The sequence below is a fragment of the Talpa occidentalis genome, unplaced genomic scaffold (assembly GCF_014898055.3).
Source record: "Talpa occidentalis isolate TD23 unplaced genomic scaffold, MPIMG_talOcc4v2.1 talOcc4.6, whole genome shotgun sequence".
Classification (NCBI taxonomy): Eukaryota; Metazoa; Chordata; class Mammalia; order Eulipotyphla; family Talpidae; genus Talpa; species Talpa occidentalis.
Genome location: NW_023604972.1, coordinates 92,199,643 through 92,217,229, shown reverse-complemented (window position 1 = coordinate 92,217,229; position 17,587 = coordinate 92,199,643). Strand labels below are relative to the sequence as shown.

The 17,587-nt window shown below is 41.0% G+C and overlaps 1 protein-coding gene and 1 long non-coding RNA gene across 3 annotated transcripts in view; one reads left to right on the top strand and one right to left on the bottom strand.

Annotated features, from left to right (window-relative positions):
• The window catches only part of PDE8B (phosphodiesterase 8B), a 179,254-nt gene that overhangs the window by 132,535 nt on the left and 29,132 nt on the right, over positions 1-17,587 (bottom strand).
• LOC119260574 (uncharacterized) lies at positions 950-8,002 on the top strand. 2 transcript variants are annotated; one of them, XR_008549124.1, is made up of 4 exons: positions 950-1,004; positions 6,770-6,958; positions 7,541-7,597; positions 7,826-8,002. It is a non-coding gene; the product is annotated as an uncharacterized LOC119260574 (long non-coding RNA). The 2 variants fall into 2 exon arrangements; XR_005128753.2 differs by having other exon boundaries at positions 7,541-8,002.

The window sequence follows — 17,587 nt, the reverse complement described above, 5'->3', positions numbered from 1 at the left end:
CAAGCCTGACATTTGGGTACAGTGAGAATGTTTGAGAGACCAAAGATGGTCCTGGAAGAATGTCACTTATAGGGAAAGGAAGGAGGATGGTAACTTGGAGCTCCACAACCCTTGGATGCTTACTAGGCAAGGGGAAAAGAAAAGAAATAAGGACTAGAAATTAAGGGTCCTTTGGAAGCAAGAGGTTCACAAAATCAGAAGGCATGGCAGCCCTCGCTGTCTCCCCAAAAGGCATCATTTATTAAATCATATTTCCCTGCACAGAAAGGTAAAGGTACATATGCTAAGAAACCTAGAGGGCTCTCACCTCAGCCTGCACAGAATCCCTGGTTATTGTTGGTCCAACCAGGAAAACACAAGACATTTCAAGTGGAACGGAAAATGGCAGGTACAAAAGAAACCAACTTTGAAGAGCTGACAGTAATAAAAAGAAATTAATTCTAATTAAGATTCTTTTCAAGTTAAAATTAATGTTCCAACCATTATTCAACTCTATTTCAAAAGTAGAAACTTGATAAAAAAAGAAAAACAAAACCAAAAAACAAAGACTAGAACATCAGACCCATTCTGAGAAAAGCTGAAGGGAACTTTAAGTACGTCATTACACACCTGTATTTGGGGGTTTGGTGTAACAATACATGACTAGGGAAAAGAGGGGGCTAAAAACCCATTAGGGGTGGGAATCTTAAAAAGAACACCAAACTCTCATCCTTCAGAGCAATTATTTCAATTTTTATATGACTGAATTTTCTAAATTGGAAAGCATTTATTCAAATGCTTCTGAGATATTTTTGTCTACTTTTGAGAGTTTTTTCACTGTGGTTCTTTTCTACACAATTTCTATCTCCTTTTAAAAGGAATTCACAATGTCCAAGGTATCTCTCAATTTCTAAAGTGTTAACACTTAAAGTTCTTTCAAGAGTTCCATCATATAGAATCTGGTTGCTAAGCAACAGATTCTTTTGAAACTGTGATGCACAAGGGATAAAGAATGGATCTGAAAGGTACGTTATAAAATTTTTCAAGTAAAGATACCGCTATATAGATCATTCTACTTATTAATTCTACATAAATTTCCAAAGCCTTATTTCTTTTTAGTGATCTTTTAGGCCGCATTAATGAAGAGAACATGAAAGCATACTTTCTGTCAATAGTAATGGAAAACACAAAATATAGACTACTCAATCTTCATCATTTTCTATCAGCACATTAAGTCAATTCATGTAGAATTATACTGCAGTTAAACATAAGTAAAAAAAAATTCCTAGAATTCATTTGTGGCCAATGTCATCATCTACGATGCCCCCCTTATGTGCGGTTTAAATTCAAGTTTCACATCAGTGCTATATAATTAACACTGCAGGTATGCTAAGTTTTTCTTCCAGCAGTGTAGCCCTATTCTTCTAGGAAATCTTTACAGGATGATGTCAAATGAAGAATGTTGAAAGATAAATATGTTCATTGGAAGTAATCTTCACACCAATGAAATTTCAAAGGAATAAACACACAGGGCACTCTCCAATCCTGTTCTCGTACTTGGAAGAGTTCTTTAAGAAGCACAATGAAAAATGTTATTTTGAGTGGCTTTTGCAATCATTTTGAAGACAGGCTTCAGAAACAGGAATTCGGAATTGGAAGCTGTGAAAAGAGAAGACAGCTAAGAAAAATGTACCAGTAACAACAAATGGCATCTCGGTAGCAAGTAGTGTTCTTTCCAACCTTACCTGTGTTGGTGATTAGGGGGTCTCCAGATAAAGAACATATTTTCATGTACTACTTGATTACAATGCTTTACCCAAAATGGACACTGCTTCCTTTGTAATTACGTTGAGCTAATGTTTGTTTATGAAAAGCCAAACTGCCCCCAGAAAGTGCCTGATGTTGCCCTGAAACTAGACATTCACCCAGCAAATGAGGAGGTTGCTTCCTGCTCCTTGTATACAGATTAATTCGCTTCTTCCTTTTTTCTTGAGCTCAGTTTATATGAAAAAATCATTTCCATCATATAAATAACATTTTCCCTCTAAGAATGTGAGGCTTTGTTCTACTGGGATGTGATATCATAAGTGGAGAGATCAGACTTAGTAAAAAATGACCTCAATGGAAAGGATGAAATAGAGAATTATCTGCCCAAACTGATGCCTTTAAAAGAATTAATGGACAAATTGATGAGAAAGTCTTCTACCAAAGCACAAAGTTTTAATCATTCAAAGAAACATCACTCTTCAAGGGCTACCTTTGCCAGGAAGAGGGATGAGTTTGTTAGGTCTACCTACTTTCTAAATAACAATATGGTACCAACCCCTTTATATTTGTTCCCCAAAAAGGATATGCACAGAGAACGGTATCACAGGAGCAACTTTCTCAAACAACAAACAATTACAAGGGCCCCAATCTTTTTGCTGGAAAGTTTCTTGTAATAGAGACTTTCACTTCTAGTATCGGGGACACAACGAAATTAGGGTCATCTCTCCCAATAAAGGGTAACTAAAAGTACTAAATAAGATATTTGAAAACATCCTCTTAAAAGCTTCAAAGAAGTATTAATATAGTGAGGTAGTCCCAGCCAAAATTCTAGAAAGTCAGAATCCAGTGGGATAAACCTACTACCCAGGAATATTTGCTGTTTTCAGTCATGAAACTGAGTGACTTATTCTAAAATTCAGGTAGAAAACGGGACTGAAGTAAAAGCCAGAGGCATCAATGATGGAGAATATAGCAAACTATGTATCTGGTTCATCTGTGGCCCCAAAGGGTCACCAACTTGAGGAAAACATGAGCCAGAAGTGAACCAGCTCTTAGGCAGACTTACAGCTGCTTTATACCAACTAAGTCATCTAGGAACCTAAAGCCTGGCACTCATATTAAGCCAGCCATCCCACCACCCCTACCTGGTACCTTGGCAGAAGCAAAAGAAAACCTCTGTAAAGGATAACCAAGCACACAAGACAATATAAGTAAGAACCAACAGAAATAGAGACAGCCTTCAAATATGGACTATAACACAGCTACACTCACAGCAGCCAAGCACCTGAAATTTTCAGGAGGTATCTGGAAATATTTTTTTTTAATTAATTTATTTATTTATACAAGCACTGGGTACAGTCAGAAGCACGGGAGAATGAGAGAATCCACCAGAGCCAGAGCTGGGAACAGAACAGGCAGACCGACGAAACACACTGCTGAAGGGAGCAGTGGGCATGGCAGGAGAGGTCTGCTGCCCCATGTAGGACCCTCGCTGACAGCCAGGGATCGAACCAGCAATGCAGAGGCTGCAGGCAGCCTCGCATCCCAGCGCTCAACCCCTGCGCCACCAGGGGAGGCCCTGGAAATTATTTTTTAAAAATGATTTGACAGACTTGAAAAAGAACCTAACAAAAATTCTAGCGCCAGGGGAAAAAAAGTAAATATCAAAATTAATGAATCAGTGAAAAGACTTAACAACTGTTAACATACAGCTGAACAAAGTAATAGTAAGCCACAAGATGTCAGAGGAACAATCCAGAATGTATGACAGAGAGGCAAAAATATGCAAGAGGGAGCAAAAGACATGGAGGACACAGTAAGAAAGTTGAACATCTATTTCCTGCGAGTTCAAGAAGAGTGAGAAAATGAGGATGAAACATCACATGAGGAAGTCACAGCTTAGACTATTTTAGAATCAATAAAAGACATCAATCTATGGACTCAGAAAAACTAACAATTTCCAGGCAGTATAAAAATGAAGAAATCCACACCTACACACATCACAGTGAATCTGCAGAAGAAAAACAAAAAAAAAAATCTTAAAGCAGTCAGAGAAAAAAATACAGATGACCTTCAAATGAATCATCTCTAGAGTAGACACATCTCAGCAGAACAAGGGAAGCCAGAAGACAGAGAAAAAATCTTCACTGTTCTGAAAGAAACTAACTGCCAAGCTAAAATTCCATATGCAGCTAAAATATTCTTCAAGAATGAAGGTGCCATAAGTATATTTTTTTATAAACAAAAATAGAGTTTGCCAAAAGAAGATCTACACCCAAGGAAATAAAAGGTGTTCTTCAGGCAGGAGAAGAAGGATACCAGGTGGAAAGAATGTTAAGAAGGAATAACAAATAAAAGGAACACATATTTGGGTCAACCAAAATAACACTGTAGAATGCAATAAGAATATCTTGTGTAAGAATAACTTATGACATTTAACATATAGAGGGAAATAATGTGTAAGCCAAAAGTGGGAGAAACTCTCCAGGTTCCTGGAGGGAAAATTCACTTTAGACTTTGGCAAGTTAGGGGTATGTGTTCCATTTTCTGTGATTATCAAGTAAAGAAGAAAAACATACTAGGATGGGTGATCAAATGATTTTTGAAAAATACAATCCATGCAAAAGAAGGCAAGAAAGGAGTGAAACATAAAACAGATGGGACAAACAAAACAAAACAAAAAAGTGGTAGCTTTAAATCCAAATATATCAGTGATCACATTAAAATATAAATAGAATAAAAGAAAGTTGGTAGGGAAACACAGATTAACAGGAAGCTTAAAAGTTATTCTAAATTTTATTTTTATTTATTTATTTTTTAAGATTTATATATGCACACAAGAGCTGGGGTACAGGCCAGAGGTGTGTTGGGGGGGGGGGGTGAGAGAATTCACCAGAGACAGAGTGAGCAACAGAACAGGCAGATTGACCAAAGTACACTGCTGAGGGGAGCAGTGGGAGAGTCAGGAGAGATCTGCTGCACCATGTGGATTGCTCCCTGGCCAGCCGGGGATCGAACTCGTGCTGCAGAGGCTGTGAATTGCTTCATATTAAGGTGCTTAATCCCTTGCACCACCAGGGAGGCCCTATTCTAAATTTTAAATTTCATCTCATGCTCTTGTTTAATCCTGCTGCTCTTAGGATAATAATGTTTTAATTCCTTGGCAAAGGCCTGTACGAAGGGCCACACACCTCTCCTGCCTCATTTTTCAACCCTCAAGGATACTGGTCTCCTTGTAGAACAGGACAGATTGTAACTGAGGGGCTATGAAAAGCTTAGTAAAATCTAAAAGAAGAAAATAAATTTCAATGACATTGTGTTTTATGATTATCTTGGCAAATTAATTACTTGAAATATCCTGACGCTACATAATTAACCTTGACCAGCTACTGTGCAATTCACAAAAGCTGAATCATATCTTGAGCTTCATTCACTTTTTTTGTATATTTGATACCAAACACAGTATCTGGCATATAATAGTTAATATTTGATGAATGAACTGTTGGAGTATGGGACACTGCCCAGCTAATGACTGTCATTGGCCTATACTGACTTGCAAGTATGTAAATCAGAGCTAATGGCCTGAATATTCTAATATCAATATTCTCAGTCTCCTCCAGACACTGTCATCACCATCCTAGCTAATCATCAGCAGCTCTCATTAGGGGCTATTCCTTGTTCCTGGGAACTTTTTCTCAGATTAAATCATTTAACACTCTAACAACCCTGGGAGATTGGTGCCATTATTATTCCCATTTTACAAATGAGGGAAACTGAGGCACAGAACTTGCTCAACATTAAACAAGTGGCAGAGCTGAAATATGAAGCTGGGCAGTCTGACTCCAAAGTCCATGCTCTTAGTTAGCTACTATTACTAAAAAGCTTCCCTAGTTACCAAAACTGTCTCTAAGAACCCATAATGTGGCTGAATGATGCCACTACAGATGGCTATTTAATCAAGAGTACTGATATTATGTGCTGTTATAACTTGACCTACAAAGAAAATACATCTCATGATGTTCAGCCAAAATGCACTTGCAGAATTATAATGTGTCTCCCGAAGCCTTCCACATCCTCCCTCTGTACCTGTAAAAGGGAAACTCAGTGGCCCAGGAAATGGAGTCATCGGGAAAGCCCAAGTCCACTCAGGCCAGCAGTCCCCCACAACTACAGAGCTAGAGAGAGGCTGAGACCTTCCACAGCCCAGCCTGATTATGGGCCCCGAAGAGGGGCTGTCACTGTGCAGGCAAGAATGTAAAAGTGACCCTCACATGGGAAAAAAACCTCCCCTGATTTTACTCAGGAAAAGCCAAATTGATGAAAACAATGAAGAAAGCACCCCAGAAATCCCAACAGGAGTGTGGGACACGTCTTTGGCTTCAGGGAAGGAGGGCCTCACCCCTTCCCTGAATCATCAGACAGGGGGGAGGAAGAGTACGTGGTTGGGATCCATCAACAGTGAGCAAGGATCTCTGAATCATATGACCTTGTTTCAATTCCCAACTTAAAAAAAAAACAAACCTTGAGCAAGTTATTTAACCACTGTTTATTAATGTGTAAAATATGGATAATATTATCTACCTCACAAGGCTGCTGTGAAGACAAAAATATAACAAACCCACCTAAAGAGCATACCACAGAGTCTAACAGAGTAGGAATACACTAAATGTGAATTTCTAATGCCTCCTTCCAGTCTGATGAGAAAGAAGCAGTGCATGGGTGCGTGATTTCCCTCTAGATGTTAGTCTAGATTTGCTTGTGTTTATGTGCGTATGCTATTTGCTCTTTCAAATGGAGTTTACTGAGAAAAGTAATAATTGCATCTTAGGGATTTGTGCCCAGTCTGACCAACAGAAGGAGCTTTGCATATATTATACACAAGGCCTGTACTTACAACTGCGGTTTTTGTTTTCACAAACCTTGTTTTCCAAAGAATCAAATCCACGCAGACATCTCAGCCAAATGATCTCTTTTGTGCTGTACTACTTGCTGAAAAAAACTTAACTCCTCTAATTTTCATCAGGAGAAAATGAAGTGCTTCTAGAATGGCATGCTTCAGGTGACCAAGAGCAAGCAGACTTGACAGCTGATAAGTTTGGATGCTGCTAGCATCTTCCTGATTCGCCTAATTCTGCCTGGTAATTGCTGCAAATGTGGCATGTTGCATCCCACACATTTCTGAGACATCTATTACTTTGGAAAATGCTGTCAGGTAAATTAAGGACAAAGACAAAACCTTACTCTTTATTTCCCTGATTTCTCCTTCAGCTATAGCACTTGATTTCAAGCTCTTGCTCTGTCAGATACAGTCATTAAGAATCAGAGAGTATGAACTATATTCTGAGTCTACACAGCCTTGCCCAAGAGTCAAAGGCCTAGGCTGGGGTTGGAATCAGCCACTCACAAGCTGGGTAGCCTTAGATAATTCATGCAACTTCTCTGAGGCCAAATTTCCTTATTGCTAACAAAAACACAGCACAACTATGAGAATTAAAGAGGACAGTGATTATGAGATGCCTTTTTCACACAGAAAAGAACTAAATGTGGGTTCTCCTTTTGTGAAAATAATTGCTGATTATACCAACTACTTGTTTGGATTCAATTTTATTGACTACCAGGGGCATCATTTAGAGAATCCTGCTTTTGTTTTTGAAGAGGTAAAGGCCTTTTCATCCAGATCCTAGTTACGTCAATGGGTAAATAATGACTGGGAAAAACATGTATATTAGTCAGATCAGGTTCCATAACAAAAACCACAGACTGGGTGGCGTAAACATTGTTTACTTTCTTGCAGTTCTGGAAGCTGGAAAGTCCAAGAAGAAGGTGCCAGTAGACCTGGTTTCTGGTGAAGGTCTGACACCCACTGTGTCCTCACTAGTTCTATTATATCAGAACTCTCCCTGACCTCTTTTAATCTTAATCACTTCCTAAAGGCCCTATATCCAATACAGTCATGGGGGAGGATTTGAGGGCTTGAAAATACGTGTTGGGGGAACACAATACAATCCACAGCACCATGTTTGACATGTACATTCTCAGATTTTCTGGCATTAATAGATAGTTCCTTTCCCATAAACAGGATCCTACAAGTGAATCCAACGTGCTGTCTCTGTGAGACGCAACCCCCTGGCTTCATCAGTAGGTGCACCCAGGGTCATTCCCTGGAGTGACGACACATACCCAAGGCCAATGATTATGTAGCTGGAAAAGAAACTGAAGTTCATTAAACAAACTAATTGAATTTATGTTTCAAACTAATTCTGTAGGCTACAGAGCATCCCACCAGGACAGCTGTACTCTTTCCCTGGTACCTCTCCAGAGAGGCAACTCCCAGTCTACCTGCAGCTTGGCCATAAGTACACTTGTTCTAACTTAAAGCTCTTTTTGCTGGGAGCTTACCGGGAGCCAGGCACTGTTTTCAGCCTTTGGGATAGAAAAAAAGAATCTTATGCAATAAAACAGGTAAACTGCCCTCATGGAGCTGGCAGTCTACTTAATGTTTATTTCCCCTTCACTTTCCACTTTTGACAAAAACACTGTAGTTTCAGAGTCAGAGCTGGGTTTGGAGGCCCAGGTAGGTACAGTCTGCCACTTCAGGGCCATCACTTCACTCTCTGCACCTCTGTTTTCTCAGCTGTCCAGAGGAAAGAGCAGACTGGGCCTAGATGAGCTACTAACCCAAACAATTTCATATGAATAACATGCCTTGGTTTTTCTGTATGACTACTCGCAACCTCAGACTTTCCTGCATGTGTCCCTAGACAGCATGTTATGGTGGATGGGGGGGGATAAGGCAGGCAAGAGAAGGAGGCAAAACGAACTCATATATCAGACTGAGGCTACGAATTCCATACCTTGCTCGAGAGAAACCATTATCTGTCCAGACACTGGCCTCTGGAGGAAAAGGGACACATTTTACTCTAGATACAGGAGACTCATCCCAAATGTGGTGACACCCCAAAGGCTAAAATGTCCACAGAACAATTCAAATTTTGTGAGGGTTAATGATGACATGTGCAGAACAGCTAGCCCAGGGCCTGGCATGTAAAACTCACTCCATAAAACTGATGCTGGTGAATATGCAGGGCAGCCAGTGCCCTTGCAGGGGTGGGGGGACACACAGAGCACAGCTCTACCTCCAAATGGACTAAGAGTCAAGACTGTGGCCACACAGGGCCACTGGGGATGTGGTCACTGAGATATGATGTGGAGGGGAGAATAATAACCCCATTGTGGGGTCCTCAGAGCCAGCACATGACTTGGTACCAGCACTGTGGTTCCCCAGAGTCAACCCTGAAGAGAAATAGAAGCTTCACAGAGGGGCCAGCCCAGGAGAAATGTATGCCCTGTGGGCCACAGGGCCTTATAATTTGAGGGTGGGGCGCTACCAAGAGAAACCAAGTTTCAGAAGTTACTAGGGTCCATTGTACCCAACCTAGAGAAAATTCCTATGACACAAGGGTGAACCACAATACAACCATTTTGGGGATATATTACATATTTCTTGTAAAGAAATGTTTAAGTATTTTACATGTAAATATAATCTTTATAACCTGTGAGGTAGGAACAATTGTTATCCCATTTTACACACACAGAAATGGAGGCATAGACAGGTTAAGTGATTTGTCCAAGGTCACACAGGTGGTAACTGGTGGAGTCAAGTTCAGACCCAGAGAGTAAGGAGCTCTTACCAGGAAGTGGGCCATACTGCTGGCTGCCACCCTCTCCCTTAAACACTGTGTCTCCTCAAGAAGTTTGCAATTTCCCCAACCTCTGATGGAATAGAGAATAGCTAACTTTTTCCACAAAGGGTCAGAGAGTGAAAATATTTCTGGCTTTGTGGGCCACTCAGTCTCTGCCACATGACTCCACTCTGTCATTGGAGTGTGAAATCAGTCATAGGCAATACGGAAATGAATAGGTGTGGCTGTTTTAGGAAAGCATTATTTATGTTCACTGAAATATGAATTTCATATAATTTTCACCTATCACAAAATATTCTTTTTCTACCTTCCCCTGACCCCAGCCATTTCAAAAATACAGAAGCCATTAAGTGATGAGCTGTATAAAAATTTGCCAAGTGGCATTTGGTCCCAAGCTGGAGCTCAATAGAGTACCCAAATATGGCTTTCTCTCTTCTCATTTCCCCTGCCTGATCTGGGGTAGCTGGAGGGTCCCCACAAAGGACCCAACTATCCCGGGCCTTGCTCCTCCCAAAGATCCAACACCCACGGAGCAGTGACCCACTCGGTCAACTGTAGATCAGTCAATCTGAAAATTAAGCTACACTAAACCCATCAAATTATCAAATATATTTTTGATTTATATTGTGGTCAAGTGATGGGAAAGAGGAGGGATTATAAAATACATAGGAGTGAGAACACAGATTGTGGTCAGAATGACCTGGGATAAATTCCATTAACTCTTAAACCTCAGTTTCCTTTTCTATAAAATGAAAATAATACCTCTCTTGGAGTTGCTGTAAAGATCAAACAAGTTCATGGCTGCAAGATGGAAGCTAACATACAGCCTCCACCATGGGATGAAAACTAAGGAGAAGGAAATGAGGGAGGCATCAGACACCCAAAGATGACCGTCTACTTCATTCTCTTTATCCATGATAAACTGAATCTCCAAATCAGACTAACATTTTACCAAACTGGAAATGTACTTAATTTGGTCTTTTTTTTAAAAGAAGTTTTATTTATTTATTTATGCATACAAGAATTGGGGTTAGTGAAGGCCAGAGGTGTAGGGCATGAGAGGATTCACCAGAGACAGAGTGGGGAGAACAGGAGGATCTACTGAAATACACTGCTGAGGGGAGCAGCGAGCAAGAAGGGAGAGGTCTGCTGAGCCATGTGGGCTAGCTCCCTGGCTGGGGATCAAACTCATGCCACAGTGGCTGGTGATAACTTGACAGGGCTGAGTCTTCAACCCTTGGGCCACTAGGGAGGTCCCCCAAATTTGGTCTTTTAAGGGTTTACACATGGCTCAATGCCAGACAGCTCTGGACCATCCCCTTCCTACCACTGTTTGATTTGTTTTGGTCTAATATCCTTCACAATGAGTGTGCAATGAGTGTTTTTAAATCATGCTGATATAGATGAAATATGTTTAATATCTTTCTTTCCTCTAATTCTTTGTGTAATTAAAGGGTTTACACTAATATTTTCTCTCCTTTACCTGATAATTTTAGTGTAGAAAAGAATCTAATCTTTCTAAAATTAACATCTATACTTTCAGTGAAAATAGCCCAATCTCTCACACTTGTGTAAATTAAAAACCTTCCACCATATGTCTCTGAAACAGACACAGCCTCCTTCAACTTCAGATCTATTGTGAGGATCTCAGATAAGTTAAACAGGTTCTTTTACGAAACTCTCATTCTTATAATAAACCAGGCTTTTCTCTCCAGATTGCTATTCTACTTGGGTGGCTGTCAAAGCATGTTTGTTTATTGCTACTACTGGTCCATTATCCCCAGGGAACACAATGTTTTGTGGGGGTCCTCAAGCCAAGCAACACAACAGCAGTAGTTGGATGTCAATCTACCCAAGTATACCAAGTTGAAGTGTTTTGCTTCTTTCGTTTTCATCAGTACTTTTTCTGTGATCCTTCCATTACAGGAAGCTCTCCAGTGACAGCACAGAAGTCAAAATGAAGCCATTTTTCCAAATTTTGTTTTAGTCATTCAACTGAGAGTTTTTCAGACGGGCAATTAAAATTTTCATTAAAATTCAGAGTTTACAGGAGGGCATGTAGACTGGATTCTACTCATACAGAAAGAAAATAAGCTTAACCCACAGCATAACCTAGTATACTTCTGCAATGTCACTAGTCAAATAATCCTATACAGCATCTTCTCCATCATTGAGGACTTTTTAGCATATTTCTAGTAAAATATTTAATATAAAATGCTATACCCAACCTAACAAATTATTCAAAAGCATCTGAATTTCAATTAACTATGCCAATGATTACTAAGTACCCATTTTACACAAAGACTAATTATAAAGAAAAATATAATTCTTACTTTCAAAAAACTTCCTGATTTGCATTTCTACATTATAAAGTGTTTTTCCTTTCAAATGCAGAATTCCAAATACATAGTAATATACTATTTAAGAAGTCTTGTTATTAAGTTTTTTCAATAATATGTAGCAATGACCAAGCAGCATCTTGATAAGTACATTTATGAAACTTCCTAGGAAGTGACCAGACTGTTTTTCTCTACAGTAAACACACACTTATTTTAATATAAAAAAGGAAGATGAGCAGGAGAGCAAGACAGTTACAAAGAATTGTACTCAACGAGTATATGCTGCCATTTAACAGTGATCTTTTTACAAAGCAGTCACTAGTATCCCTTTGGCGGGGCAGTTCTTGGACAAAATATCTAGAGACAGAGTGACATACATACGTGACTCCAGCACAAACACAGCAGGGATCTGCTTTACTCAGTACTGAAAGTAACTCACAATTACATTCACATATGTATTCAAATACTTCATTACCAGAGATACCACAGTTTAACAAGTACTGGTCTTGAACGTCAAGAACCTTCATTGAGGGCCTCCCCGGTGGCGCAGCGGTTGAGCGCTGGGTTGCGAAGGTGCCCGCAGCCTCTGCAGCGTCGGTTGGATCCCCGGCTGCTCCCCGGCCACCGGAGGAGGGTCCCACATGGCGCGCAGACCTCTCCTGCCGCCCGCTGCTCCCCTCAGCAGTGTGCTTCGCTCCTTCTGCCTGCTCTGCTCCCCGCTCTGGCTCTGGTGAATTCTCTCACCCTCTCTCACTTCTGACTGTACCCAGTGCTTGTATAAATAAATAAATCAAAAAAAAAAAAAAAAAAAAGAACCTTCATTGATGCCCAATTGAAATAGAGAGGAGTGGAGTGCATGCCATATATTTTACAGATTGAAAGTAATTAAAGATACAGAGGCATGACATTTTAGTTATGATATAAAAACTTTATTAAGAATCACTAATATTGGGCCTCCCCGGTGGCGCAGCGGTTGAGCTCTGGGTTGTGAAGCTGCCCGCAGCCTCTGCAGCGCCAGTTCGATCCCCGGCTGCTCCCCGGCCACCGGAGGAGGATCCCACATGGCGCGCCGACCTCTCCTGCCGCCCGCTGCTCCCCTCAGCAGTGTACTTCAGTCCTTCTGCCTGTTCTGCTCCCCGCTCTGGCTCTGGTGAATTCTCTCACCCTCCCGCGCTTCTGACTGTGCCCAGTGCTTGTATAAATAAATAAAAATAAATCTTTAAAAAAAAAAAAAAAAAGAAAAGAATCACTAATATTACTGAGTAGCAATAATACTGAGCAAAATATGAAAATCATTACCCATATTTCCTCAATGAATCATGCAGCATCTATGTCATCGAAGCAATGAGACTATTACCTCCATTTTGCCCAAGAAGGAAATAGATAAGAGTTTCAGCAGCTTGACCAAGGTCAGATAGTTACAAAGTGACAAAGTCAAGACCAAGTCCAAATCTGTGTGAAGGCCAAAGCTAGTTTCCAACCTTCCACCCTGACTATCTCATGGGGTCATATATTCTTGAAGCAAAGTTCACATTAGCCATTGGATTATTTCTCAACAGAAATGGCAAAACAACATTGATTTGCTAAAGAAACCACTAGAACCTAGCCAACTAGCATTTCAGATTTTACATTTAAAGTTTCCAAAGTTATTAAAAAAAAAAAAAAAGAGGTGCTATATCTGCTAAAGTGTCTTTGGAAAAGACACCAGCAAGAACCCACCACATTGCTCACCACCACAACCAACAATCAACAACTGAACACTTTCTTATGGTTCAAATCCTTGTACCAGCACCAAACTCCTTCATGGCAAATGCCAATGCACTACTATAAAATATCCAGAGGTTCTAGTTCTGGGTAAGATGCAGTAAGCACACTCCAATATGTCTCCCAAACTAATGCAATTGTAATATCTGGAGTGAATTCACAAAACAATTATTTGAGAACCTTGAAAAGTAAATAGTAGCAGGTGGAATGGAGAAGACAACAGAATTCAAAGTACCATCGAACTGCTGGTGAACTGACCTCTCCCCTTCACTGCTATCCCTTCAGTTCTTTAATACAGTTTGAAAATTATCAAAGAACTCTCAAAAAACACCAATTCTGACTCAGGAAAAGAAAGGATCTCCTAACAGTGGGAGAGATTCCCCATTTTTCCCCATCTTTTTCCATTCTATTTCATCCCAGCCTCTAAGCTATCCTGTGATAGCAGCAACAGCAATCTACAAGAGAATAAAACTTTAAGGAAAGTGAACTTTCCCTTTGATCAGAGAAGCTGTGGTCCCAAGAGGGTGGAGCAAGTCCTTGTTACTCTTTTTTCCCCCACTCTATTCTCTCATCATTGACTCAAATATAGCCACAATCACAGCAAATGTGCTGCAGAATGAGGTAAAGTAAAGAAAGACTCAGATTTCTGGCCAGAGTACCAAAAAGGGGAACTCTAGGGAACTAGGGAAAAATTCAAGAGATTGCAGAGTAAAACCATAAAGTTATTCATGTACTCCTGGGGTCACTTCCAAGTTGCACTTGGAGACTTTGAGATCATCTCCTAGGTCATGGATTTTCCACTGGGTGGCATCTATGCTGGGCATATATGTACTATACAGTATTTGAAAAACAACTGGTACTGAAACCACAAACTATGGGGGAGCCTGTAGCCTAAGCCTAACTGGTTGATTCCCTGCTAAAACTAAAATATCAAGATTTGCATTCAGAATTAACGAAGACACCAAGTCTCATAATAAAATCTGAAATTCCTGGCTATAACTACAAAGTTACAACAAGCATGGGAAAAGACAATTGACATATGCCAACACCAAGATGGCAAAGATATTAGAATTAGCTGAAAATAATTTTAAAGGCACTATTGTAAATATGGTCCAATAAGTAAGGGTTAACACTTGGAGCAAACTGAATGGTAGAATGTGTCCCAGCAAAAAAGACATTGAAAAAACACCAAGGTGGGGCCTCCCTGGTGGTGCAAAGGGTTAAGATGCAACTTATGAAGCTATCCGCAGCCACTGCAGCTCAAGTTCGATTCCTGGCCAGGGAGCTGCCCACATGGTGCAGCAGACCTCTCCTGGCTTGCCTGTGGCTCCCCTCAGCAGTGTATTTCAGTCTGCCTGTTCTGTTCCCCGCTCTGTGTCTGGTAAATCCTCTCACCCTCATGCCTCTGGCCTGTACCCCAGTTCTTGTATGCATAAATCTATCTTTAAAAAAAGAAACAAAACAAGGTATTATATGATTTAGTGAGCTGAAAAAACAGTCATCAAAAATAGATAAATGGAGGATAACAATAGTACCAATTTAATAAGTTTGTCGTGAAGATCCAATGAATTGATGTAAGCTCCTTAGAACAGTCTGTAATGCTATCATATTTATTCAATCTATTTGGAGAAAAGAGAATAAAGGTCAAATGGCAATGGGGAGACATTGGGTAGGGAAGACCAGACATGAGTTACCAATACCCAAAAGCAAACCAGAGGGTCTAGCTTCTGAGTGGTCCCTCTGCTTGTTCTCTTCTGTCACCTCCTAGTGTTCAATGATATTTTTCTGAAGGTGACAGTCTCCTCTAATTTCTGCTTTAAGGAAGTACAGACAGACCTTCAGTGTTTGGGTTGGCCACATTATCTAAATGCAGAGGAGGGCACCACTCTCACCCTAGATGGAAGCAATGGGAATAAAAGGTAAAAGGCCAAGGGAGTGAGTCAAGAGCCACTCAGTCCTCCCAATGATAGGTTCTGGGATTGTTATAGGACAGGGAGAGGGGCAGCCCAAACCCCGCAAACCTGCCTATTCTACATGGGTCTTCATCACCATGGAAATGGTGGCAAAAAGTGAAAGGGGGGAATTGTTAGGGGGCAATGATGTCCTGAGCTAATCCCATACAGGCTTTGTGGACCCCACCCCCACTCCAGACTAAAGCCATCAAAACAGTGGGAAAGACAAATCCCATCACCACCAAAGGGAAGGTGGCTGGGACCTGAGGGTGGAGTTGGGCAGCCAGGTTGGATATAAAAACGAAACACGTGGGCCTTGGGGGGCTCGCTATTGCTCGCCTCTGGCTTCACAGCTCCTGGCTTGCAGCCAGCTCTCAGAGTGCCATTTGGGATTCCAGATCGGCGGATCGGGTAGGACTCATTTAAAACTTTGTCTCCCACTTTTCTCCCGGAGCTGTACATTTCCTCATTTCCCCTTCCCTTGTAAATAAACCTTTTATTAACCTTTCGTGTGTGCCTGCAGTAGAGCATTGATAAGTCCTTTTAAGTGTGCGGGTGAGGACCCACAGTCAGGCACCCCGTTTTGTATTGGGGCTGCCCTATAACAGTTTTACCAACAAAGGTGACATTCCCTAGAGAAGGTCAGTACTGACAAGTCATATAGAAATCTGGGCATGTGCCTGGTGTTGTCATCAAGAGCCACAGTCAGGACTCTAGAACTGGGAAACAGCCAGGGGCACAGGAAGCAAGTCATGGGAACTCAGGGACCTCAGCAAGAGGATCCCAATCCAGCTGCTGGAGGGTATCCTCCTGGTGTGGTCACTCTTCAAAGACCTTAGGCACTAGCTAGACATTGCATAGTCCCTGATAGGTACTTCCTAGCTCCTGACAATTCTTTTGTCCATATTAGGTGCACCAGAAGTACCTAGCATGAGGTAGGTGCTCAGTAAACTTACATAAAATGAGTGAAAACAGATTTGGGTCTTAAATGGTGTTCAGTGAAACACTGACTAAAATTGGCTTGTTTCTATTATCAATCTTAGTACACATGCCTACAGTAAGACTTTTCCTCCTTACGTAGAAAAAAACCCCTCAAACATTAAACCTGGAAATATTAATAAAAGACGTTTTGGAAATATCTCAAACAAATGAGCAGACTTAATTGAATGTCACAAAAATCTCTCTCTCCTCCTTCTCTCTCTTACTCTATCACTCCCTCTCTTACTCGCTCTATCACTCCTGGAGGGTGGGGAATGAAACCTCAGGGGCAAGTCTCCATAGAGGCAGATGAAGTTCTAAATACAGCACACTATCAGTTCAGTTCTCTCCTAAGTACTTGTATTTGAAAGACCAACAAGCTAGTGGTCAAGGTGTAAGCAGCACTGACCAGACCAGCAATTCTGGAAGGTTTTGTCCTCCATCTGCAGAAAAGGGGGGGCTTCACTGTTCCATGAGGGTCCTTATAACTACCACAGGAGGTGAAGGCAGCTTCTACTCCAGAATGTGCTCCTGGAGAAGTGGGGGTATTGGGGTCCTTAACAGAGAGAGCAAGCCTTGCCATAAGAAAGGCCCTGGTGAAAGCTGGGGATATCCCTGTTACCCCAGTCTACTCTAGCAGCAGGGACTGGAAGGGGTAAGGGAGAAGCACAGTCACAGAACACCGCTCCGTAAACATGCTGAGGCCAGCAGCGACGCGCGCTGCCTTCCACTTCATTTATAAGCTCAAGAGCTGGGGTCAGTAACAAAATCCCACAGGATTAAGGGTGCAATCAAGATTTTCTTACCAAAGACAAGAAGGAAAATAAACTGATTAGCTTCCATCATTTCACACAGGCAAGTCCTGACCAACATGAACTGCCAGTGAAATCTTCTGATTCAAGAGATTTGCTACTCACAGCAGTATGCCTCTTAGAGGTATTTTGAATATATCTCTATCATTTTCTTAATCTGTAAACCCTGGATTACAATTTATCATTAGAAGATAAATTAGTCAGACAAGGCAATGATGCATTCGGTTTCCATGACAATGCTTCACAAAAAAAGTTCAACCTGCTGCATCACCATGAAGCACTTTGAAAATTAT